This window comes from Heptranchias perlo, chromosome 1 (assembly GCF_035084215.1).
Source record: "Heptranchias perlo isolate sHepPer1 chromosome 1, sHepPer1.hap1, whole genome shotgun sequence".
NCBI lineage: Eukaryota > Metazoa > Chordata > Chondrichthyes > Hexanchiformes > Hexanchidae > Heptranchias > Heptranchias perlo.
The window spans coordinates 188,955,380-188,981,897 of NC_090325.1; positions in this window are offsets into that span (position 1 = coordinate 188,955,380).

Here is a 26,518-nt window from a genome sequence, read left to right on the forward strand (position 1 = left end):
CTCCTCCAGGCTCCACAGAAATTAATTTTTTATCAAATCACTTACCTGTTCGGTGGCGTCCGCTGGCTAGGCTGCAACCACATCCTGGTAACCTTTGAGCAAGGCAGCTCAATTTCTGGTAAGAGCCCTTCAACAGGCTTTAAGTGTCACATTAGCACATGCAAGGGGACGAACGTCTGTTTTATGCGGCCACCCCAGATTGCCTGAAGAAGGGCCCGACCCAATTTCAGGCGTTGTTGAGGCGCAGGACGTTGCCCCCCTCCCCCAAAATTGATCCCTTTTGCACCTGTAAAACGGGTGCAATGAGGACCAATCTTTACCCTACATGTGTCTTAATTGCCAGCAAAAGATTTGATTTTGGGGATCACTCTCAAAGCTCCAGTGAAAAATCCCTAAATTTCCCTGATTAATAAACAGTGTGAATGCGTGTGTAAGTATGATTGCGTGTGAGTTTTTGTGAATGTGTGTGTGTGAGTGTGTGAATCTGTGTGTGTTTGTGCACCTGCATCAATTTCTGACCTCAGACTGAATTAGCGGTGAAAATTTGCATTTATTGTTTGATCTACAGCATTTGTTCCGTACCCTGGGCAGCTTCTACTGAATTCAGCTGGGCCAGTTCACGCTGCAGGACAATTGCAGAAACTCAGTAACTGTTGGGAATTTCCATGTGGTCTTTTTTGCGAGTGGAAATGCAGGAAGGTGTCGCTGCTTTTGGAGTGGGTGACCTTTAACCTTTGCAGTACCAAGGAGACACAATCCAATTTCCGTGTAAATGTTAAAATGCAGCCAAATTAAATAGATTCCATTTCCATTTTTTGTTCCAAATTATTTTGATTTGTTTTGGCCTGATTTCTATGGAAAGTTCCACTCCGGCCCATATATGTAAGTTTCCCTCCCGTTGCAAATTCTATTTTTTATGCTTTTTTTTTGGCTACGGCAGTTCCCACTGGAACACTCCAACACAAAGTAATGGTTTATTTATAGTAACTAAGTAATCTATAGTTCACGAGCAGTGAAGCTGTTACAATGATCACACACACAGGCCGAGCGTTGCCAACCCTCCTGGGTTGCCCTGGAGTCTCCAGGAATTGAAGATTAATCTCCAGGAAACTGCTGCGAGCAATCCTGGAGAAAAATCACAGGCGGCATTTAAAAAAAAGTTGTGTTTTAAAAAAAAATTTCTTTGAACATTTATTCGTTTATTAGTGATAAAAATATTGGAGATGGGGGAGAAAAGGCTGTTTGACTGAGAGTCAGGAATCATCCCAATCGGGTAAAGAAGAGTCTCTTCCCAATGGTGTGGGAAAGTGGTGCGCCACGAGGATGGACGTGTCGGGCGACCAACGGTGGGGGTGGGACAGTTGAAGACGGGAGGTCATGTGATGAAACCTCCAGGAATATGTCCAACCAGAGATGGCGACCCGACACTGACCAAACTGAGCAATTTGCAAAAACAAGCCAAGGAGCCGAAACAGATCCGGCCATAACCGTCATATAAGCAAAGAGGTCACAAGAAGCAGATAATACTCAACCAGGGCAAAATATTCTGCTACAATTGGATGGATGAATCATCACTTATCTGATGGGTGGTCTCAATCTCCTTTGGGTATCCTGGATCATATTCTCAGGCCTCGTTCAGGCCTCCTCTCACCCTTACTGCTTGCTGGAGGCCTTAGCTGCTTGGCTTGCTGGAGGGGTACACAGTATCAGAAAACTAACGTTGCCCCTGTCGCAAGGAGCACCAAAAAAAAAATAGATATGCTACTTAACTGGAATTGCAGAAAATTTGAATTGTTTATTGTGCTGTAGCCTATTCAAGTGAGAAGTGAATCGATGTGTTACAGGCTATTCAAGTAGGGAGTGATTCAGTGTGTTACAGGCTATTCAAGTAGGGAGTGATTCAGTGTGTTACAGGCTATTCAAGTAGGGAGTGATTCAGTGTGTTACAGGCTATTCAAGTAGGGAGTGATTCAGTGTGTTACAGGCTATTCAAGTAGGGAGTGATTCAGTGTGTTACAGGCTATTCAAGTAGGGAGTGATTCAGTGTGTTACAGGCTATTCAAGTAGAGAGTGATTCAGTGTTTTACAGGCTATTCAAGTAGGGAGTGATTCAGTGTGTTACAGGCTATTCAAGTAGAGAGTGATTCAGTGTTTTACAGGCTATTCAAGTAGGGAGTGATTCAGTGTGTTACAGGCTATTCAAGTAGAGAGTGATTCAGTGTTTTACAGGCTATTCAAGTAGGGAGTGATTCAGTGTGTTACAGGCTATTCAAGTAGAGAGTGATTCGGTGTTTTACAGGCTATTCAAGTGAGGAATGATTTGGTATGTTGCTAGTTAGTGGGGAGTGATTCAGTATGTTACAGACAGGAGATTGTGAGAATCGCAGAGTCTGCAGGCCAAAGTGTGCAAAAACTAGTCGTATTATTCTAGCCCAAACTGATATAAGTACTGCGAGGTTTTCTGGTATGTTTCTAAGGTTACTGGCTTGAGTGAGGTCTGTCGGTCTGTTGTGTTCCGCCCTAGGTCAGGTCCTAACTTAAATCTCACACACATGAGATGCTTGAGCCACTCACTAGGGAAGAGTAGCTTAGGTGGTTTCCCATTGCCTTCCTCACAGCTTTATCTTTGGAGTATCTTCTCCGAGTGGGCAGCAACCAAGGCTAAAGATCTCCACCCATCCTTTATGATGGTGGGGGGTGGGGGGCAGGGGGGGGCAGTGGTACTAGCAACCGTTGGGCACAAGTATCCCCGCTGGACATTAGCCCAGTACTTGATAGAGGTACCAAGTCACTTATCTCAAATATATGCAGTCTGTGTGGTTGGCTCGGTTATGTGTATGACAGCCAGTTATCTTTGAATCCGAGTGTCAGGTATTCGAATACAAGAAGTCTCAGCCACCAGTGAAACGGTATTTAAGTGACTGGAACTGTTCATGGAGCTGAGTTAGCAGAAGAGAGTTGAGCTGAGAGATGTCTCATCGAGCCCTTTGGGATCTTGACAGAAAGTTAAGATAGATCAGCTAGTTCCTATAGTTAGGTTGCCGAGGGAAATGAGGGTGGAAATAACGGAGGCTCTGACCACAATCTTTCAATCCTCCTTTGATATGGGAGAGGTGCCAGATTTGCAAATGTCGCACCCCTGTTCAAAAAAAGGGGAGCGAGATAAACCTGGTAACTATAGGCCAGTCAGCTTAACATCAGTGGTGGGGAAACTTCTAAAGACCATAATCCAGGACAAAATGAATAGTCACTTGGAAGAACATGGGTTAATACATGACAGCCAGCACGGATTGGTTAAAGGCAAATCATGTTTGAGAAAAGTTGATTGAGTTTTTCGATGAAATAGCGGAGATGGTTGATGAGGGCAGTGCAGTTGATGTTGTGTAAATGGACTTTCAAAAGGCATTCGATAAAATGCCACATAATAGACTTGTTAGCAAAATCGAAGCCCATGAGATTAAAGGGGCAGTGGCAGCTTGGATACGAAATTGGCTAAGAGACTGAAAGCAGGGAATAGTGGTGAATGGTTGTTTATCCGACTGGAGGGAAGTATACAGTGGTGTTCCCCAGGGATCAGTATTAGGGCCACAGCTCTTTTTGATATGTATTAATGACCTGGACTTAGGTATAGGAGGCAAAATTTAAAAGTTTGCAGATGACACAAAACTTGGAAATGTGGTAAACAGTGGGGAGGATAGTATCAGACTTTAGGAGGACATAGACAGACTGGTGAAATGGGCAGAGACATGGCAGATGAAATTTAATGCAGAGAAGTGTGAAGTGAATTTGGAAGGAAGAATGAGGAGAGGCAATATAAACTAAATGGTACAATATTAAAGGGGATGCAGGAACAGATAGACCTGGGGGTTCACATACACAAATCGTTGAAGGTGGCAGGACAAGTTGATAAGGCTATTAAAAAAGTATATGGGATCCTGGGCTTTGTAAATAGTGGCGTGGAATACAAAAGCAAGGAAGTTATGCTAAATCTTTATGAATCACTGGTTAGGCTGCAGCTGGAGTATTGTGTCCAATTCTGGGTACCACACTACAGGAAGGATGTCAAGACCCTGGAGAGGGTGCAGAGGAGATTCAATGGAATGGTACCAGGGATAAGGGACTTCAGTTATGTGGAGAGATGAGAGAAGCTGGGATTGTTCTCCATACAGCAGAGAAGTTTAAGGGGAGATTTAATTGAGGTATTGAAAATTATGAGGGGTTTTGATAGAGTAGATAGGGAGAATCTGTTACTACTGGCAGGAGTGTTGATAACCAGAGGACACAGATTTAAGGTAACCAGAGGGGAAATTAGGAGAATTTTGTTTACGCAGCGAGTTGTTATGATCTGGAATGTATTGCCTGAAAGGGTGATGGAAGCAGATACTATAGCAATTTGCAAAAGGGAATTGGATAAATACATCAAAAGGAAAAATTTGCAGGGCCAAGGGGAAAGGGTAGGGAGCGGGACTAATTGGAAAGCTCTATCAAAGAGCAGGCACGATAGGCCAAATGGCCACCTTCAGTGCTGTGCTGTGCCATACGATTCTATGAAGATTACAAGAAAGAATAGAACAGCGTATATAAAAGTTATTTATACAAGAATAGCTTATTGTATAGATTGCGATCTTTCATTGTTTTTTTCGATAGAATTTCTGCTATATTATATTATTGTTATACATTTGCTTGTTTATCGTCCATTTAATGAATTTGCTTAGTGGTTTAAACCTAATACCAGGTCTCAGGTGATGTTCTACTGCTTTCGAAAGTGAGATAAGAATACCGTAGAGCCACAAGATAATTTCCAGTAGCTAAAGCAATTAACAGAAAGGTTGTTCTGTTTGTTACCCTGAGTTGGTTATCGAAGATTTACCTAGATAACAAGGCTAGTGAAGGAGATTCTCAAAGGCACAGGGAGTTGGGAATTCCTCCCTTGAACACCTTGTCACCTTCCTCCCTGCTTACAAACAACCTTATCTTCGATCATGTTTACAAAGTCCCCCCGCCACCCCCCCTCCCCCGTCTCTTCTCACTTTCACTCATAATCCTGGTGCCCACAGCTCTGTAATGCCCTCAGGAGAACCTCTCCGAATGTGAGGAGCACTGTAGAAATATAAGTTGTTGCTCCTTCGATGTTTATGGAGACTTTTTTAGGGAGAATTGTCTTGCTGAAAATATCTTGGACAAGCTTTTTATGTTTGACAAGTAAAAATATAAAATAAATTCACGTTACACTTTCAGCAATCAAAATTTTTCTCCCCCCTTCCAACCTTGACCCCTCCTCTTATAAAGGAGCCAACTCATGCTCTATTACAGTACCAGATATGTTGGTGACCCTATGCTACCTCACTCAAATGGTCCTTCTTCGTCTAGGTGCCTAGTTTCTGAGTTTCAAGCACGGGCAGTATCTCCATCAGATATGGCGCCAGTGGTCGGAGATCATGAGCTGGAATCCTGGTTGACTTTACTCTGCTTGAGGCCAATTGTGCCCACACCGCTACCCAGGCTAAAATCAGCAAACTCACCAACAGCAACAACTTGCATTTATATAGCGCCTTTAATGTAGTAAAACGTCCCAAGGCGCTTCTTCGGAGCGTTATCTAACAAAATTTGACACCCAGCCACATAAGGAGATATTAGGACAGATGACTAAAAACGTGGTCAAAGAGATAGACTTTAAGGAGCATCTTAAAGGAGGTGAGAGAGGTGGCGAGGTTTAGGGAGAGAATTCCAGAGCTTAGGGTCTAGGTGGCTGAAGGCACGGCCACCAATGGTGGAGCGATGAAAATCAGGGATGCACAAGAGGCCAGAATTGGAGGAGTGCAGAGATCTCGGTGGATTGTAGGGCTGGAGGAGGTTACAGAGATAGGGAGGGGTGAGGCCACGGAAAGATTTGAAAACCAGGATGAGAATTTTTAAAATCGAGGCGTTGCTAGACTGGGAGCCAATGTTGGTCAGTGAGCACAGAGAAGGGATTGAACCTGGGACTTTCCTGGTCTAATGGCTCAGCTTCCCGCTGGCCAAAATCCCTTTCTGGCCGGGCATATTCGCCAAGTGGCTATAGAAAATCTGTACAGAAAAAAAACAGACGACTGGCGAGTGCAGGATGGCTGAGTGCTCAGCCAGGGCTAGAATAAAGAGGCTGACTGCACTGCCGCCTGCGGTGTTTCTGGTAGCCACTGGCAGTGCTGTTGTTTCCAGAGGTACTGAGTTCAACCACCGTTCGCAGTGGCACCGTGATTTGTTGGAGGCAGCACTGCCATTTTGTTTCCCTTTCAGTGGGGGCTATGATGAGAGAGAGAAAAAGAGGGTAAAGGCAGCTAGGCAGAGAGAAAGTCTTTGTGACAGCGGGCATGTTTTTCGCACCGTTCTCATCCTATTTCTTTCCAGCTCACACTTGTGAAAATATTCAGAAATAAACAGCTGAGTTTCTCAACCTAAGGGCTGATGCTTATGAATATTTAATGCTAGACTGCTGCTCTGGACCTGTGCAGAAAGTAAACGTTGTGACCGCCAAGGCACAAAGAGCAGCGTTAATAGGGCAGCCCCAATTATTACTAGCTTTGAGGCTCAGAGTATTTCTGTTCCACACAAGTTGATAAGAATGAGTTTGAACTCACTTGTGACTCTCCTCAATGTGACCCTTGAATCCCAACCCGCAGCCCACTCGATCTGCAACGCTCTTGAGACGTATTCAGAGATTTTTTTTTCGATTTTCCTTTGCGGAACTGATCAGCGCACCGGAGTGAATACATCTGGTGTCGACAGATCTTCAGTTCACCACCTGCAGTGAAGGAAGCGAGCTGAGCTTCTGACAGCTCGTCAATGTGGCTGCATAATGGCTGGAGTTTCTACTGGATGCACTTCGCAACGATGCAATTAACAAGGTTTAGCTGCTCGAGACACTATCCCGCTGAACTGCAAAGGGGAAAAACAATGCAAGACTAAATAAGACTAATATGGAGTTGAGAGGCGAGAGAATCGGAGAAAAAAGTGTTGAAAAGGAACATGCAATCAGGACTGGGCAATGGGCGATGGCAAATATGAAAGGGCTGGAAGAGAAATTAAAAATAAAAAAGAGGCATGGAAACATTCTACACTGTGGTGAAGCTAACAGTAAACTAGTGGTAAACTCCTTAGATAATTGTCAATTAAATGCAACTCTTCAATGTGTTTAGATTTGTAGCACAAATCACATTGGCAAGGATTTCACAACTGCACCTCCCAGGCATGTTTTGAAAAATTCCTTCATGTAGTGACATTCTTACACCACGTGAAATGTGTTTTCAAGGACTGTTTCTCTGCCATTTTCCTGTCTTCTACCCCTGGTGTAAGGATATAAGAAAAAGTCTGTGATCTGATAGTTGGTCCCTCCCTTACTTCCCTCCCCCTCCGTCCCCACCTTACGTGTCTCTGTATTAATCTACACTGCTCTGGTCAGTGTTCTCCTGAACGCTCCTCTCTTGCTCCTCCTAAACGAAAAACAATGGCTGGGAATTTCCTCAGATCTCCTCTTGCTTCTCCACTGTAACTTTACCGGAAGTGTAACGGAAACTGCATTTATGCACTTTTCCACTTCTTTTACACAATTAAAGTGTTGACATAAGGTAATGTAGTGGTTACGTTAATCCAGAGGCCGAGACTAATAATCCAGTAAACGTGAATTCAAATCCCACCATTCTGAGAATTTGAATCCAGCTTTTTAAAAACTGGAAGTAAAAAGCTGGTATCAGCAAAAGTGACCATGAAGCTGTCGCTTGGCATTAAAGTCCAACTGGTTCACTAATGTCCTTTAGGGAAGGAAACCTGCCATCCTTACCTGGTCAGCCATGGCTCAGTGGGTAGCACTCGCACCTCAGAGTTAGAAGGTTGTGGGTTCAGAGTCCGACTACAAGGACATTAAGCACAAAATGTAGGCTCCAGTCTGGTACCGAGAGAGTGCTGCACCGTCCGAGGTGTTGTCTTTTGGGTGAGATGTTAAACTGAGGCCCTATCTGTCCTCTCAGGTGGATGTAAAAGGTCCCCTGGCTCTATTATAGTAGGGGAGCTCTCCCCAGTGTCCTGGCCAATATTTATCTCTCAACCAACACCTAAAAACAGATTTTCTGTTCTTTATCACATTGCTATTTGGCTGCTGCATTTGCCTACCCTTCAAGAGTACTGCGTTGGCTGTAAAGCACTTTGAGGATATAAAAGACATAATGTTCTCCATGTGCCACATTCCTTTCCTCTGGCTCAGATAGGACTTTCCATCTGCTAATTAAGCTGTGCTGCCTAGTTAGGTGCTGTAGCTGTAGGGCATAATGTACGGATGACAGGTGCACTACCTGCCTTTTATGGATGGAACAGCCGCCAATTAAATCTTGACAATCACTCCTATCACATCACGTTCTGCAATGTCAAGCAGGTGACCCTTCAAGACCAACAGGACAACGGACAGGTGCTGTGGTGTCTGAAGAATACCGAATGATGAAGAATGAAAGTTCTGGAGAGTGATCAAGATTAAGAGAGGCGCAATTTAAACTCTAAATCCACCAATGAATGAGCACTGCTGAGAACTGGCCCACCACAAATTCAAACAGGCGAAGCCATAGGCAGAAAGCAAATAGAAACAGGGTGTTCCCTGTAGGAGGTTGAGTAATCAGGACCTTGTGGGTCATAATTTGTTTGGACACCTCTGCTCTAATGTTGCCTTTACTGTATACCAGTTTCTGCCATAGAACCAGTTTCTGCTGTTTACAGAACAGAAAGAGGTCATTCGAACTAAATGTCTGTGAATTCCAAAAGGAATCCCACTGCTCTGTTCTCTCCCCACGGCCCTGTATCTCCTTCTTCTTCAAATATTTATCCAATTTTCCCCTTAAAATTTATTATGGTCCCAGCGGCGAAACATTCCATTCTCCAACATCCCCCTGTGGGAACAAATTTCTCTTAACCTCGTTGCTCACTCTCTTAGTGACAACTTTAAATTGATGATCCCTCGTCACTGACTCCCCAACCAGAGGAAAACTTCTTTCCCTATTCACTCTATCAAATCCCTTCAGAATTTAAAAAAACTTCTAATAAATCTCCTCTTAGCTTCTTGCAGCGGGGTTTAGCTTAGAGTAATTTCTGTTCTTGCATTCTATTAACTTTCATCTTTGAAGGAACTTTACAAATTACCTCAGTCTTGCTCCCCCATCGTTATGTGCCAGTCGCCACCTACACATAAGGTAGGACTTTCTTTGTGTTGCCCAAATCTTTCAATAGATTGACCCCGCCACTCCTCGGGCTTTTTGAAATTTAAATTTCTCTAGGGAACATAATTGAAATGCCAACGTTTTTCCTGCTTTCTGATTCCCATCACTCATCTGGAGCAGTGTCTGCTCTGTTCTATTGTGGGCTATTTTGCTTTTTAGGCTTCCTTAGATCTCCTCCCTTCCACCTCCTCACTTTCCTTGTCGAGGACCGCTCCCTCGGGTCTCCGGTGGTGTCAGCCTCCTGTTCGTTTTCCATCTCCCCTTTCCCCCCCCACCCCAACCCCCCCCCCCCCCCCGCCAACTCTTATGTCATTTGCGCTGGCTTCGGGAGGTAGATAGTTGAGAGATATTTAAATGAAGCCCGGGAGTTAAAATGTCAAGGACCTCATGCTCAACTCTATGCAGGGGTTTCCCACTGGCCTCACATGCCCCAAACCTGCCCTGAGTTAAAATCCGGGCTTAAGAGTCAACAGGCTGTTGGATTGCAGATGCCAATGGAACAAGTTGGATCTTCTCACTCAAAGAGGAGTTTGATGGTTTCCTCAATACATTAAGTGTAACAAAATTGTAAACCTACTCATAAAGAATGGGTTTATTGTTTTTTTACATGCGGTGTGCAACGGATTTCTTCCTCTTCCTGGTCTCCCTACACACCTATATCCAATGGGGATCAATGCAACGTGATCAATAGCATGACCCCTAGCTGATCTCGTCCCGTCCCACAAACCCAGTATCATTGAAGCCAATCGCAACGTCCTAGTGTATTTTAAAACTTCTTGTTAGACCAAATGTCAAAAAAAAATAACATAAAGCACAAAATTGTTTTTCTAACCCCATTTCCTGACTCCTATTTTATTTCCTCTTTTCCCAGTAAACTTATTTTTTTTCCAGCCAGGATTTCTTTTCGCAACACAAGAGGAATCAGGTGGTATCTGGGCATTCAAACGTCAGGAAATGGGTTCACGGTCGCGACCCCTGAAGTCACCGCTGATGAGACATCCTCCGAAGTCCGATGTTATCAGCTGATAAACATTCGGTTCTCAGGAAACTCGAGTTTGGCTGGTGGAATAAACAAATTAAATCCGGGCAATGTCAAATCAATCCTAAACATCCATTTCCCACTGTCATATTACCGAGAATAAAATCAGTAACCCTTTATTTTAAGTTGGCATATATAAGTAATGAATAGCAATGTCACTGAGCTAGCCCACTGGCCCAATGTGGCATTAAACTGCGTTGACCAGGAAGGTCTTAGATTCGATTATGGTCTGTGCTGAATTAACTGGAGAAGCGATGAGGGTGGATACTATAATTGGCCACATTGCCCTGGGTTAGGGAAGGGGTGGAAAACAAATCAAACCCAACAAAAACAAGGTAAAGGAGGTTACAGAATTGATCAGGAGAGCTGAAGTAGGACATCAGGATAGGGCGGCAGGGAATATTACAAGAAATGTCAAGCATTTCTATCAATATATTGACAACAAGGTGGTAAAAAAGGAAACGGTGGGGCCATTGAAGGATTCTAGAGGTGACCTGATATCGAGCGACTGAGGGATAGCAAATATCCGGAATGAATTCCTCTCTGTGTTTATGGAAGGGACCACGGGAAGTCTCCCCAGCATGGAAGTTAGAATTCTGGGAGGGATTGGAGGAAGTTCTGAAGGAAATAGCATTTTCAGGTAAGGTGTTAACTGATAGCCTGAGGAAGCTAAAAGGACAAGAGACCAGGTCCAGATGGATTCCATATGAGGGGGTTTAAAGAAGTGCCTAGTGTGATTGGTCACATCCTTGCCACAATCTTTAGAGAATCATTAGAAAGGGGAGAAGAGCTTGAGCTTTGGAAAGTAGCTAACAAAGCACCAAGCCTATAAAGGGGCATAGGGATAATCCAGAGAACTACAGGTCAGTGAGCCTCAGATCTGTTGTCCTGAAAGAGGGGATAGTAAAACACCGAGATAGGTAGAAAGCAAAGGAAAGAAATAACTTGCATTTATATAGCACCTTTCACAACCTCAGGACGTCCCAAAGCACTTTACAGCCAATGAAGTACTTTTGAAGTGTAGTCACTGTTGTCATGTAGGGAATTAATGATGAGATAACAAATACACAAATCTTTATAGAAGGCAGGGCAAGTTGATAAAGCTGTTAAAAAAGCATACAGGATCCTGTATTTATAACTGGAGGTATAGAGTACAAAAGCAGGGAAGTTATGCTGCACCTTTATACATCACTGGTTAGGCCTCAGCTGGAGTATTGTGTCCAATTCTGTGGGAATTCTGTGGTTGTGGTGGATTTTGATTTCAGCAAGACTTTTGATACAATACCACACAAGTGATTAGTACACAAGATAGGAGAGCATGAGACAGAAGACACGTGTCTGAGGTGGATTGAAACCAGTGAAAGCAAAGGGTGGTTGTGAATGGAATTGTTTTGACAGGGCAGCAGGAAACAGAACTAAATAAGTAACAAGAATAGCCTTAAATCACTTACCCTAATCTTTGCCCTTTAATAAACTCCCACTGCCTTTCACTTTAGATTGAGAATATTAGTGATTTTCTGTAGTGAAACTTATGAAGAAAAACTGGGGCTTTTTTCACAAGTAAACAGAATGTCAAAGGGGGAAGCTTATAGGTCATAGAATCTTACAGCACAGAAGGAAACCATTTGGCCTGCTCTTTGAAAGAGCTATCCAATTAGTCCCACTCGCCTGCTCTTTCCCTATAACCCTGCAAATTTCTCCATTTCAAGTATATATCCAATTCCCTTTTGAAAGTTACTATTAATTTGCTTCCAGCACCTTTTCAGGCAGTGCATTCCAGATCATAACAACTTGCTGCGTTAAAAAAAATCCTCATTTCCCCTGTGGACGTTTTGCCAATTATCTTCAATTTGTGTCCTCTGGTTACCGACATACCTGCCAGTGGAAACAGTCTCTCCTTATTTACTCTATCAAAACCCTTCATAATTTTGAACACCTCTTTTTAAATCTCTCCTTAACCTTCTCTGCTCTAAGGAGAACAATCTCCACTCCTCTAGTTTCTCCACATAGCTAAAGTCCCTTTATAGAGGATTTCAAAATTACGAATGGTTTTCAGAAAGTAAATAGTGCAAGGTTGTTTCCACTGGTTCTGTGAGAAGGGGTCATCACCAGAAGAAATAAGGGGGAAACTAGAAGATTTTTTTTTTCACGCAGAAGGTTATTAGAACATGGAATGCTTTACCACAAGTGACAATTGAGGCAGGGACTGTCGCGAGTGATTTCTGCAAGGGTTCTCCCGATCATCGGCAGAAGATTCGGAGAAACACTGGCGTGAATATTGGAAGAATCCCCTGTGGAAATTCAACCCCATAACATAATTTAAAAGGAGATTGGATGGTATTTGGTTTCAACAGATATGAAGCATTACAGAGATAGCTGCAGTTGTAAAGCTAGCACCGGCATCAGTATGATGGACCGAATGGTCTCCTGTGTAATTCCTATGAAAGAAAAATAAGATTCTATCGCACCATAGTCTCTTTTTCCAAGGGGCCCCAATTGTTCTCCAGTGCTTTGCCTGCTAAGAATTTCCTTTCATTTCTCCAAATGACCATTGCACTTTGTTTATTCACTGGACATTTTTATTCCCAGTTGGTTTTTATGAATCTTTTCCCCTTTCATCTTTTCCCTGTTCAGTTTCCTTAGGAACAGTTTGAATTTTCCTTTCTGCTAATGTTAACCTTGTTACTTAACCATTGGTTCTCCCATTAACTACCTGCTTTTATATATGGTATTTTTTTTTACAGTCTCTCCAGAACATCCTGTACTGGATTACATTTTCCTCTCGTCTTTTCCCTCTTTGCAATATGCAGAGGTCATTCAAACAATACCAATTTTACAGCCAAAACCTTGGATTACATCAAATCTGGAAGCACGGCTACATAAACATTAGTAAACCACTTTCAAAATACTTCAACCCTAATGAACTAGCTAATGTCCTTTGAGTGATGGGGGAGAATATGTGAATAATAGATATTAATATCTTTTGATATGCATAAATCGTTTTTATTTCCACAATGAGGTGAATATGACAGGATGGCAATTGGACTAAATGAAACAGATTATGTGACACAGATGATTTTACAAGCTACCACAGAGGAATAGATCCATTTAACTTTCAATATGTGTTTGAAAATTGGGCTCAAGTCCAAATCCTCTGGTGATTGATTAGAGGCTTTGGAATGTGTTGGAGGATCTTGTAGTGTGTGACCAATAGCATAAAGATTGTAGCATTGCAGTAGCACAGATGCAAGTTCCTTACCCATTGTAACTGACAATGGATAGGTCCCAGTGCGTATTTGATGACTTCACTGGGCATTTGCTTACACCAAAACTCAAATTGCTTCATAGAAGCAGTAACCGGACATGCTGGCGGGGTATGGAATGGGATCCAGACTCAGCTTGTTAATTTTTAATAAAACGCGACCTCATCACCTTTATCAATAATTCAGAAACCTCAGCAAAAAGGGATGACATCTTTTTAACGATTGATTAGAAAAAGATGATGTTTTCTCACACGGTTGAGAGGACGGTCCATCCCTCTGCTGTTTTCTGGAACATTCTCATGACGTCCGAAAAGGGGTGCGTTTAGAAACCTATCGCTGAGGGGCTCGTAAACCAATCCTTACTAAGCAGCAGAATTTTTTTTTTACCTGGAACTCCTTGGTGTCCATCAGGATGGTTCCTTCAACCAGTCACTTGTATTAATTAATGTGGAACACAAAAGGGGGAAGATTAGCTGGCCCCTCACCAAACCTTTCCTTTAAACAAATGCTCACGTCAAGGGTATGGCTGTAAATTGACACGCACTGTACATTCAATAACTCTGCTTGTGTGTTTGCAATGTGTATTTGGTGACGAGGTGCAGAATCAATAAAATAAGTGGGGGTGCGGGGAGAATTTCTCATCTGAGGTTTTGCATGAGCCGTCCAGAAGGCAGCAGAATCAAACTATGTGCTCTGTGACACAGCACGATCCTACTTAAAAAGATACATGTTTCCTACACAGTAAGTAAAGGGGAGTGTCAGTTTGACCCTCCCTCACCATCTCCTGACAAGTAGTACTTGGCACTGTTTGTAGCAACATGACTGAAATTCAAACATGGTGCCACAAGAGGGCAGTGCCTTGCCTATTGAGACCTGATTGAATAGGTGGACGATCAACTGATACCTTAAAATGGAAGGATGCATGGAATCTTCCACACTGAGAAACTGGATAACCCAAGGACAGACCAGGAGGCAGACCTGTCAATCATCTAATTTATTCTCAACTTGCAAGCCATTCCATGCATGGTGTTCTTTTCACTATAAATTATCATTTTCAGCTTTTTTTTCTCCCTCATCTGTAATACTGTACATGAAAATTGCAAGACAATACTGTTTTGTTTTTAACTAATTGTTGCCACTTTTATGCTTTTGCAAATATAGAAACTGGAATAAGAAAATGATGCACAGAGAATGTATCTGTGGATATTTAAAGAGGTCCTTTGTGGATATCAGCAGAAAGCACTGGAATTCCCTCCCTAAACCTCTCCGTCTCTCTACCTCCTTTAAGACGCTCCTTGAAACCTACCTCTTTGACCAAGCACCTGTCCTAATATCTCCCTGTGTGGCTCGGTGTCAAATTTTGTTTGATGACGCTCCTGTGAAGCACCTCGGGACGTTTTACTACGTTAAAGGTGCTATATAAATGCAAGTTGTTGTTGTTGCAATGCGATGTTTCGTGCCACTAATGGAACAGATGATCAGGGAGATGCCTCTGAAGCTGGTCGGTGAGGAGAGGGTCAACAGGCTGCACTGAATAACCGGGAGAGAGTTAGAACTAGTTAGAAGAGCAAGAATGAGATATTGTAGTAAGAACAAGCGAGTAAGGCTGAGACAGCAGCCAATAAGAAACAAAGAACTTGCATTTATATAGCGCTTTTCACAATCTCGCGATGTCCCAAAGTTCTTCGCAGCTAATGAATGGCTTTTGAAGTGTGTTCGTTGTTTTGCAGTCAAGCATGACAGCCAAATTACACACAGAAAGATCCCACAAACAGCAATGAGATAAATGACCATTTAGTCTCTTTTTGGAGGTATTGACCGAGGGATAAGTGTTGGCCAGGACACTGGGAGTACTCCTCTGCTCTTCTTCGAATGGTGCCAATGGGATCTTTTACATCCACCTAAACAGGCAGACACTTCTGAAAAACGACACCTCTGAAAATGCAACATTCCCTCGGTACTGCGTTGAAGTTTCAGCCTGGATTATGTGCTCAAATCTCTGAAGTGGGGCTTGAACCTACAACCTTCTGAGTCAGAGGCAAGAGTGCTACCATCAAGCCAAGGCTGACACCAGTTAATATCAGCAGGTAGGCAACTTAAAAAGACCATGAGTGTAAGATTCTCAAAACTCACAGATCCCCCAAAAACTCAGAGAAAAACCCTAAAGAAATTCACCTTTACCCTGAGTATGGGAAAACTTTGGCCATTGACTATAATCCTAAAATGGAAGGATAGTTGAGAGGTCACCAGACGAAACCTACAACCCACACGTGGAAGGTGGGAGAATTACTGCTTCAGACATGTCTCTGTTTTAATGCAAAACGGACAGCAGGGGGTCGATAAGCACTCCCATTGAAAGAGATAACTGTTTCCAGACTGGTGGGGCCATGCTTTTGTTTTAATGCAAAACCTATCAACACCTAGGACGTTGGATACAAAAGGAAGCCTTATGTGACAAGCTCTAAATCAGAATTAAAAACAATGACACATTGGGAGAAGCAATTTGCAATATGATTGGGACCATCAAAAGGCCATCAAAGAACTTTGTAAGAACTGTAAACAATTTTACAACACCAAGTTATAGTCCAGCAATTTTATTTTAAATTCACAAGCTTTCGGAGATTTTCTCCTTCCTCAGGCAAATGTTTCAAGAGCTCCTTGAAGCCTACGCATTTATACATATTGAACAATACATGGTGTTTACAGACTGCCCCTGTAAGAACTGTTTAAACAGACCATTGTAGAAGAGACAGCCACAAGGCGAAAGCTCTCTCTCTCTCTCTCTGGCTTGCTGGCTCTGGTGGGCTGCTTGTGTTGGTTCTGCCTGTGTCTGGAAAGAAGAGCAGTTTGTAGTTTCCAGCAAACAACAAGGCGAGGGGAAGGCAGTTTGACAAGGAAGATCAGCAGCTCTAGAAGCAGGCCGACACACAAGAAGAAACTGTCTTGGTTCTGCCTGTGTCTGGAAAGAAGAGCAGTTTCCAGCAGACAACAAGGAAAGCAGTTCGACAGGGAAGGACAGCAGCTCTAGAAGCAGGCTGACACACAAGAAGAAACCAGAGCAACAGTCCCAGTGACCATCAGACACCTCGCGGCAACAAGGGCCTTACAAAACAACCAACCGAATATTACCACCAACCAACCGGGTAATATTGAGCCACCGCGACCAAAGAAAACCAACTCGGGAGAAAACCGAAGATCCGCAAAGTTTCCACTCTACAATCTATTTCTGACCTACCTCTGGGTGAATTACTGTCAAGGTTTCGTTTGGTGAGCATTATCCCTGGTCCTTTAGAGTCCAACCTAACTAGTACAGTGGGATTTGGGAGGGGTGAGGTATCTTTCTACTGTAATTTCCCTCGCGTGTACTGTAGTGTTCCCCATTTTATTAGAGTGTTAAGATTGTTGTGTTGTATTTCCTCTCTTGAATAAAGGTCAAAGTTTCTTGCACCAAAACCAGTTGTCTGCTGCACTTTGTCACAACCCCCAAATAAGTCCAAGGTCTAGAACCCAGGGAGTGGGAGTGATTCGAACCGCTCAGTAGTCAGAGGTGAAGCTGACACACACCACCACCCCCTACATGAGAGACAATAAAGGTTGGAAGCGAATATACATGAAGCGGTATGTGAGGAAGACACTGAGAAAATATTCAACTGAGCTGCTATGACACTCATCTTTGGGCCTCAGTAGGCATACTGATCCAAGTCTTCTCTTGGCCTCACTCCATGACCTACCATCTTTGGTTTATTATATATAGAAATAAAATATTGAGCGTGAGATAGATATTAAGATTATTGCCCTTGCCAAAAGGTTACTGAGTGTCAGCTGCGGCTCAGTTGGTAGCTCTCACACTTTGCTCAGTTCAAGTCCCACTCCTGAGACTTGAGCATATAATCCAGGCTGACGCTCCAGTGCAGTAATGAGGGAGTGCTGCACTGTGGGAGGTGCCGTCTTTGGGATGAGATGTTAAAACCGAGGCCCCGTATGCCCTCTCAGGTGGACGTAAAAGATCCCATGGCCACTATTTCGAAGAAGAGCAGGGAAGATCTCTCCAGTGTCCTGGTCAATACTTATCCCTCAACCAACGGCACTAAATCAGTTTATAACAACATCATCATCATCATCATCATCATCATCATCATCATCATCATCAACAACAACAACTCGCATTTATATACCACCTTTAACGTAGTAAACCATCCCAAGACGCTTTACAGGTGTGTTATCGAACAAAATTTGACACCGAGCCACATAAGGAGATAATAGGACAGGTGACCAAAAGGGTCAAACAGGTTTAAGGAGCGTCTTAAAGGAGGAGAGAGAGATAGAGAGGTAGAGAGGTTTAGGGAGGGAACTCCAGAGCTTAGGGCCTGGGCTGATGAAGGCACAGCCACCAATGGTGCAGCGATTAAAATCGGGGATGCTCAAGATCTGGTCATTATCTCATTTGCTGTGCGCAAATTGGCTGCTGCGTTTCCTACATTACAACAGTGACCAAACTTCAAAATGACTTTATTGGCTGTAAAGCGCTTTGGGACGCCCTGATAAACATAAATGCAAATCAGTCTTTCTTTAAACCTGTGTCAGTAAACGAGTAATAAACATCATGACGAGATGGTTGAAAAAAATAATCCATCACAAAGAACGTGACTTCTTCAAGTGTGGTGTAAATTTCCTCAGTTTGTGTAAGAGACGGCAAACAGTTAAAAAAAAATCCACCATTAGCTGCTTTTGGTTATTTTTATGCTCATAGCAGCAATTTTCTGTATTTCAAACCAGAGGTATTCTCCTCATAACAAATGCAAAGGTTTTCCACTCTTCGACTCAACCCTGAGATCATTGAACCAGGACATTTTATTGTTGTGGTTTCCTGCTCATTCGGAACAGGAGTAAGACTGAAAGCAGTTTGTTTTACCAGTGACAGCGTTGTGCAGCCTTCCAGCTGAAAATCCCGACACATTTACATTTGATCACATTGATTCCCAATTGGATTTAATGCTCTTGGCAGATCCACAGTGAAATAGCACAGCAGAGTGACTATTATATTACTTTCCTGCGTCTTTCTCCCATCTTTTCGTCTAATCGTTGCTTGCTACCGCACAGATATCTGGGCCAGTGAGGTTAGTGGATTGGTGCTGAATTTGCTGGGGTTGGGGTGGGCACGGGGTGGGGCGGGGGGGGGCAAAGCAACCCATGTTAATCGATCCCCCCCACAGCATGACATCCAATTCAAGTAACTGGTTAACTCAAAGCATCCCAGATGCAGAGCAATATCCGTGCATGGGTTAAGGGGTCACACTGATAAAATGGCATAGTCTCATGTCAGTCATTGTCTGCAATGTTCAGTTTATTTTTATTGAGAAAAGAACTTGCATTTATACAGCAGCTCATCCTCAGGGAGTCCCAAAGTGTTTCATATCCAATGATTTGCTTTTGAACTGTCGTCACCATTGACATGTTGGCAACTGATCTGTGCGCAGGAAGATCCCACTAATCCCGCTAATCTGTTTTCGGTGGCTGAGGTAGGAATGTTGACCAGGACACCAGGAGAACCTCCTGCTCTTTTTTCGAATGGGATTTTTCACGTGCATCTGAACAAGCAGACAGGGCCCCAGTTTAACATCTCATCCAAGAGACAACACCTCCAACAGCATTGCACTAAAGTGTCAGCCTGCATTATACTCTCACGGCCCGGAGAGGGGGCTTGAACCCACGACCGTCTCACTCAAAAGTGAAAGTGCTGTCACCGAGCCAAAGCTGATACTAGTTAATATCAGCAGGTAGACAAATTAAAAAGGCCAAGGGAGACAACACTGAGGATTAGTAGCATAGGTAGATGAAGTGATATGTGAGGAAGGCACTGGGAAAATATTCAACTGAGCTGCTATGTCAGTGATACTCATAATATGGCCGAAGGGTTACTTTGTACTATGTTACAGCATAGAAGGAGCCCATTTGGCCCATTGTACCTGGGCCATTCGGCCCCGCATTGTACTTGCAGCCTAGCCTTTACTCATCTGCGGGCCTCAGCAGGTAGGCTGTTCCAAGTCTTCTCTCGGCCTCACACCATGACCTACCATCTCTTGTTTCTTATGTATATGAATAAGATACTCAGAGTGAGATAGATATTAAGATTATTGCTCCTGACAAAAGGTTACTGAGTAAACCTGTGTAATGAGTAATAAACATCATGAATAGATGGTTGAAAAGAAATAATCTATCACAAAGAATGGGACTTCTTCAGGTTTGGTACAGTTTGTGTAAGAGACATTGGGATGGATTCCCCGACTCAGTAATAGGATGGATATATCTTTCTTTCTTTAAATGAATACTCTGACTGTCCTAAAATATATAAATCATTCTCAGTTCCACACTTTTGGTTCTGGGTGATATATATACTAATCATCATATGGTTACATGCACTTCCTGCCAACTATTTCTATTATAAATTTCTATGTCCACATTTATAATGGAAACTGCCTCTGTAAACTTGTCATGTTGTAATTACACTCTCCCCACAGAGGAGGCAGCAGAGGCATTTACATAGGCAGCTCCCATTATAAACATGGATATAGGAATTTATAATGGAAATATACAAATAAGGACAGAATGTGTGACTTTAACATGGGGGCTGAATTACATGTGCCCTGGTCCAATTACCCCTGGCATCTAACCTGAATGCCACATGTAGTCTTGACTAAAGACTTTTAAAATATCCTATTAAATTTGTCAGCAGAGCAACAAACTATCTCTGCAGTGCCGTTTAACTTTACCTGCAGTTGCAATAAGCTACTTCCAGAAGTGGAGGTGCTTCCCAAAGGCTAATTATTAGCCCACTTGCAGTGATCTGTTAACTAGTTTCACACTGCATGACCAAATTCTCTTTGAAATGGAAGGTATTACTTTGCAGACCCGACCTCTGCAGTCTGAAACCACTGTCAACTTTACTTACAAATAAATCGATAGCAGAGGGAGCTTGACTATTTGTTGTAGGATCTGGCCCGGGAGAGCTTAATGATGGATGAAAACAGTACAAAATTGCTTCCCCCCATACTGATACTACTGAGTGCAAAAGTTACTAAAAAAAAATCTAAATGGAACTCGTATAAATCTGAGGACAATTTAGTTTAACTTTAAACAGTGAATCTCACCGTCAGAACCCCAATGAAAAGACAGTTAAAATATCCTTTTATTTTTATTTAAGCAGCAAATGTTAATGACATGAACAGAACTGAGATGTTATACCTATCAAGAAAGATTAAGAATGTAAGAACATGAGAAATAGGAGCAGGAGTCGGCCATACGGACCCTGGAGCCTGCTGTGCCATTAAATCAGATCATGGCTGATCTTCTACCTCAACTCCACTTTCCCGCCCTACACCCATATCCCTTGATTCCCTTAGTGTCCAAATATCCATCGATCTCAGTCTTGAATATACTCAACGACTGAGCATCCACAGCCCTCTGGGGTAGAGAATTCCAAAGATTCACAACCCTCTGAGTGAAGAAATTTTTCCTTCTCTCAGTCCCAAATGGCCGACCCCTTATCTTGAGACTATGACCCCCTAGTTCTAGATTCTCCAGCCAAGGGAAACAGCCTCTCAGCAACTACCTTGTCAAACCCTCTAAGAATTTTATACATTTCAATGAGATCACCTCTCATTCTTCCAAACTCCAGAGAATATAGTTTCATTCTACTCAATCTCTCCTCATAGGTCAACCTCTCATCCCAGGGATTAATCTAGTGAACCTGAACAGGCTGGGACTCTTTTCCCTAGAAAAGAGAAGGCTGAGGAGTGACCTAATAGAGGTCTTTTAAGATTATGAAAGGGTCTGTTATGGTAGACGTAGAAAAGATGTTTCTACTTCTGGGGGAGACCAGAACTAGGGGCCATAAATATAAGACAGTCACTAATAAATCCAATAGGGAATTCAGCAAAAACGCTTTTACCCGGAGACTGATTAGAATGTGGAACTCGCTACCACAAGGAGTGGTTGAGGCGAATAGCATCGATGCATTTAAGGGGAAACTAGATAAACACATGAGGGAGAAAGGAACAGAAGGCTATGCTGATAATTTCAGATGAAGAGGGGTGGGAGGAAGCTCATGTGGAGCATAAACACTGGCATGGTCCAGTTGGGCCGAACGGCCTGTTTCTGTGCTGTACATTCTATGTAATTCTATGTAACTGGTTTAGTGGAGTTTCTGAGCCTGACAGTGTGACAAACATGAATTGAAGGAGAGTAGAAATAAGAAGATAATTGATCTACCTTGGATAAAGGCGGGGCTAATTTTAATTCTGCTCCATATAAAACAGGGTTTACTAACTCCCCACACCAGGCTTCCCCATGAGAACCTAAAATCCAGTGCACACTGACAGGTCAATATCTGCATCAGGCAGATCTGACCAGGACACAGATGCAGGAGCTGATTTGCAACTGCTAGAGGTGGAGAAATTGCCCTAAAGGCTGCCCTCAGCGTTTCATGGCCTCATTTCTCACAGGCTCAAGTAATATTTGTAATAGCGCTTGGCCAGACTAAATTCCATTTTCTCACAGGCCAGTCGCAGATAGTGCCAGTGCAAGAGGGGCATATGGAGCCCTTAGTATTGAAAAGGATGTTTTACAATATCCGTCGAGAATTGATTTTTGGTAGGCAAGGGTATTAACGTTACGGAGTGAAGGTGGGTAGATGGAGTTAAGCTAAATCTCTCCACTAACTCTCTCCTCCTTTAAGACCCTCCTTAAAACTCACCTTTTTGGCCAAACTTTTGGTCACCTCTCCAAGTATCTGCTTCTTTGTCTTAACATCCATTTTTTTCATTACACCTCTGTGAAACGCCTTGGGACATTTTTCGATGTTCCAGGCGCTTTCTGAATGCAAATTGTTTCTTTTCTGCCCCTCTAAAGGAGATTCACGTCTGTTTTTTTTAATATATTGACCATGTTCAGCTGCAGAAAGCTATTTTCCTACAAGTTTAGACACTTTAGTGCTTTAAATTGCCCTGTTGGACAGAATTCAGGTTTGGTGCCTTTATACAAAAAAATGATTACTCACTGCTCCACGCGGCTAATTCTGATCTCTGCCCAAAAAAACCCTAACGCGGTGCTGCATCCATTGAAGGGACCCAATCACAAACCGTGATCTGCGCTGAAAATAAATGGAAGGAAATTCCTAAAAGAGCTGTTTATGCTCATCTGGTCTCTTCCTGTCGAAACAAACACTTGTAAGGTAAGTGCAGAGGGCACATTCTGCATACAGAGAACGAAAACTCACTTAGTAGGAGGCACAGGGCCAAATCTGATCTCCACAAATATGTTTTAATATATTCTTTTTTATGTATTCGTTCTCGGGATGTGGGCGTCACTGGCAAGGCCGGCGTTTGTCACCCATCCCTAGTTACGCAGGCTGAGTGGCTTGTTGGCCACTTCAGAGGGCAGTTAAGAGTCAATCACGTTGGTGTGGGACTGGAGTCACATATAGGCCCAGATCAGGTAAAGACGACAGGTTTCCTTCCCTAAAGGATTTCAGTGAATCAGTTGGGTATCTTACAACAATTCGACAGCTTTATGGTCACTTTTACTGATTCCAGCTTTTTATTTCCACATTTAAAAAAAGAACTGAATTCAAATTCTCAAACTGCCACAGAGGGATTTGAACTCATGTTCCCTGGATTATTAGTCCAGTGATATAACTACTACACAACTGTACCTCATTCGACCCTTCACCCTGCTCCCTTGTTACTTTGTTCTTTCCCCTTTATCTTAGTCATGGACTTTTCTTTTTTGTCTCCATAACCTTGACTCTTTTTCTCTGTGTCCCTGCTCTTTGTAATTATATCTTCTCCCCTCCCCTCTATGCACACTGATTTTGTTTCTCTGCCGCTAGCCATCTGTCTCTTGGATTTAACTGCAGCTTCTTCACTCATCCAATGAATCTAGTCCCCCCCGCAGCTTTGTCTATGCAGGCACTCCTCTCTCATGTACTCTGTCTTGGCATCTCTTGGCCCTTCAAGACATTCATCCACTCCATCTCAGTCCCACTCATCGCAGTGTTGTCACTCCCCTACTGCTCAACCCAGGCTACTCTGCCTCAGATTCCACATTATCCTAAAGGAGAGTGGAAAAATAGATCTCCTCGGATGGCTCAATTGAGAGAGTTTGTCTCCCCTTGTGAATGAGGTGTAGGACAGTGTATAATATATCAGGAAAAATAGTTTAATAATAAGGAGGTCAGCATTAATATCTTTATATTATGAGAATGTATTCTGTGCGATAGATTCCAACAATAACAATAACAACTTGGTCGTTAGGGAAATGCCAAGTAAGCAGGAGGTGTCAGGTTAATGCAATTTAAGATGCACCAAAGGGTTTGTGTATGAACTATAGCCAATGGTCGTGAAATTCGACTTGGGTGGTGGTGCAAAACGGGGGGTATTGCATCTGTCGCCCCTTATACGTCACATTCGATATTCAGTTGCATTGAGCATTGATTCCAGCATGTTGGGATCCATTCAGACCATAAAATGTTAGATCACTTGTCTGTATGAATTATATGATCTCAGTCAGAGTAGCAGTAAAGGCACTACAATTGGACTGTAAAGCCTCTGGGGACGATAGAGAGGACAATTCAGCCAGGGGTCCCACTCCTGATAGGCGTCCATTAAATTCTGCTGGAAAAATGTGCCTGGCACAAGCCAGGCTTCTGTGATCCCTCCGTGGCCAAAGAGCTGTCTAGATTCACACATGGAAGATGGCTGAGGTACATTACTTGCTGAATTGTACCAAATCCCTTTTATTCAAGTGTCCTCAGCCTGGAGAGGAATCTGCGTTTAGCAAAGGAAAGACAAAATGCTGGCATTACAACATGGAGACAAGGTTTTGCCTAGGAAAAATCTGACAGTTCTTCTTTCTATTTGTTGTCTTTTTAGAAGGTTTGCAGAGTCCTCTCCCCGAGAACATGGACAGTACAAGTATGAAAAAAAAGAACAAATTGGAAGTTAAAGCAGTGCAAACAGATGTCTCCACTGTCCTGAGCTTAGCCTGCAGGCAATGCTAACAGACGATAGGCACTAGAATACCTGTAAAAAGCACACTGGCAATGCTGGCACTGAATTCACCTGTCACTTCAGGACTTCCCTTTTCCCCAGTCATATCAGGCAAGCAGCTGTTGTCTGTGGCTGGAGTTACAGTGAGTTTTAAAATAAGAGCAATGGTGTATGGTTGTCTTTAAGAAGGCTTCTTGTTTCAGGCGGTCCATGGGGAGGCAGGAGTGGTCTTTGTCTTGCAACTGTTCGGTTTGGGGCCCCTACATTTTACTAGACAATGATACTAAGCACTACCCGTTTAATATGGTGTCAAATCTGCACACGTATGACCGTGAAAAGACTTGTTTGCAATAGGTAATGTAAAAATAATTAACAAAATGATCAGGGATCAGCTATCATTTGATATCAATTTTGACACAGTGAGTAGCACTCTCGCCTCTGAGTCAGAAGGTCATGGGTTCAAAGTCCCACTCAAGTGATTGGAGAAAATAATCTAGGCTGACACTTCAGTGCAGTACTGAGGGAGTGCTGCACTGTTGGAGGTGTCGTCTTTCAGTTAAGATGTTAAACCGAGGCCCCATCTGCGCTCTCAGGTAGATGAAAAGAAAATATTTGAAGAAGAGCAGGGGAGTTCTCCCGGTGTCCTGGTCAACATTTATCCCTCAACAACATCACTAAAAAAAAAATAGATTATCTAGTTATGTTGTTGATAAAGAAAGAACTTGCATTTCTATAGCTCCTTTCACGACCTCAGGAGTCCCAAAGCGCTTTACATCCAATGTAGTATAGTCACTGTTGTAATTTAGGGAAACAAGCCAAATAAGATGCCTGGAGTAGTGCAGATCGGGATGATATGAACATATATACTGGAATAATGTCAAAATCTACAAGTGATTATGATAAAAGATCAATGACGATATTTCTACTCTTGTTACGATAATATAAAGACATTCAACTCAAATCAGCTCAATGAAACCAGAACGGATAAAGAAGGCCTCACAAGTCCAACAATTACATGCAGGCAGAGTACTTGGATTAATATGTTGCTATCAGTGATGAAATATTCTCAGTCGCACGAGACAAATCTAGGAAAGGGGCTATATCTGTTCTTGTATACGAGGCTAAATTATGACATCTGTTGTGGGCCAACTGTGAACATGAACTAAAACACAAGGAGGGTGAGGATTTCGGAATTGCATATGTGGATGATCTAGTAGTTTCCCTGAAGGTTTCTGAATGAAAATGAAGTGGTATGAAAGTAGGAATGACTCATTTCCCAACATGCATTGATTGCTCTGAGAAACATTCGAAATACAAGGGGAGTAGATCTATTTTCTAGCATTCCATTTGATCCTAGAAACATTATTTGTTGGTGTTAAATGTGTACCAGAGCAAAACCATTCCAAAACAGAGTTGCATTGCACCAATCCCATCCATTCCTTAGGGATGGGTTTCTGTCGTTTATCGATCCATTCCATGTTTTGCGTCTGATACAAACACAGTCTGGTAGCAGGAACTACTTACTACATACACACTGTGCAAGTGGAGTGGTTTGAGCTGTTTTTAACTTTGAACTGTGAAGGACCATGATGTGTTTCCTGAGTCTTCACTCACTACAGCTTCAAGTCGATCTAAAATTCTACATTAATCTGAAAAAAAATCTCAATTCCATCCAAACTTGGAAGATTCGGGATGGGCTGTGCTTTAAGAAAAATGGTGTCATTTATGCCAAATGGAATAATTTAGTCGTCTTTTTGCCCATTTTTCATTCATGTTGCATCCAAGTCTAATGTTTCATCCTGTACAAGAGCAATTGGTAGATAGATTGTACAAAAAAAACCTTCCAATATTTGGATTATGTTGACCTGTGTATCAGTGGTGTTTAGCTCAGTGGTAGTACTCTTGTTCCTGAGTTATGAAGATTGTGGGTTCAAG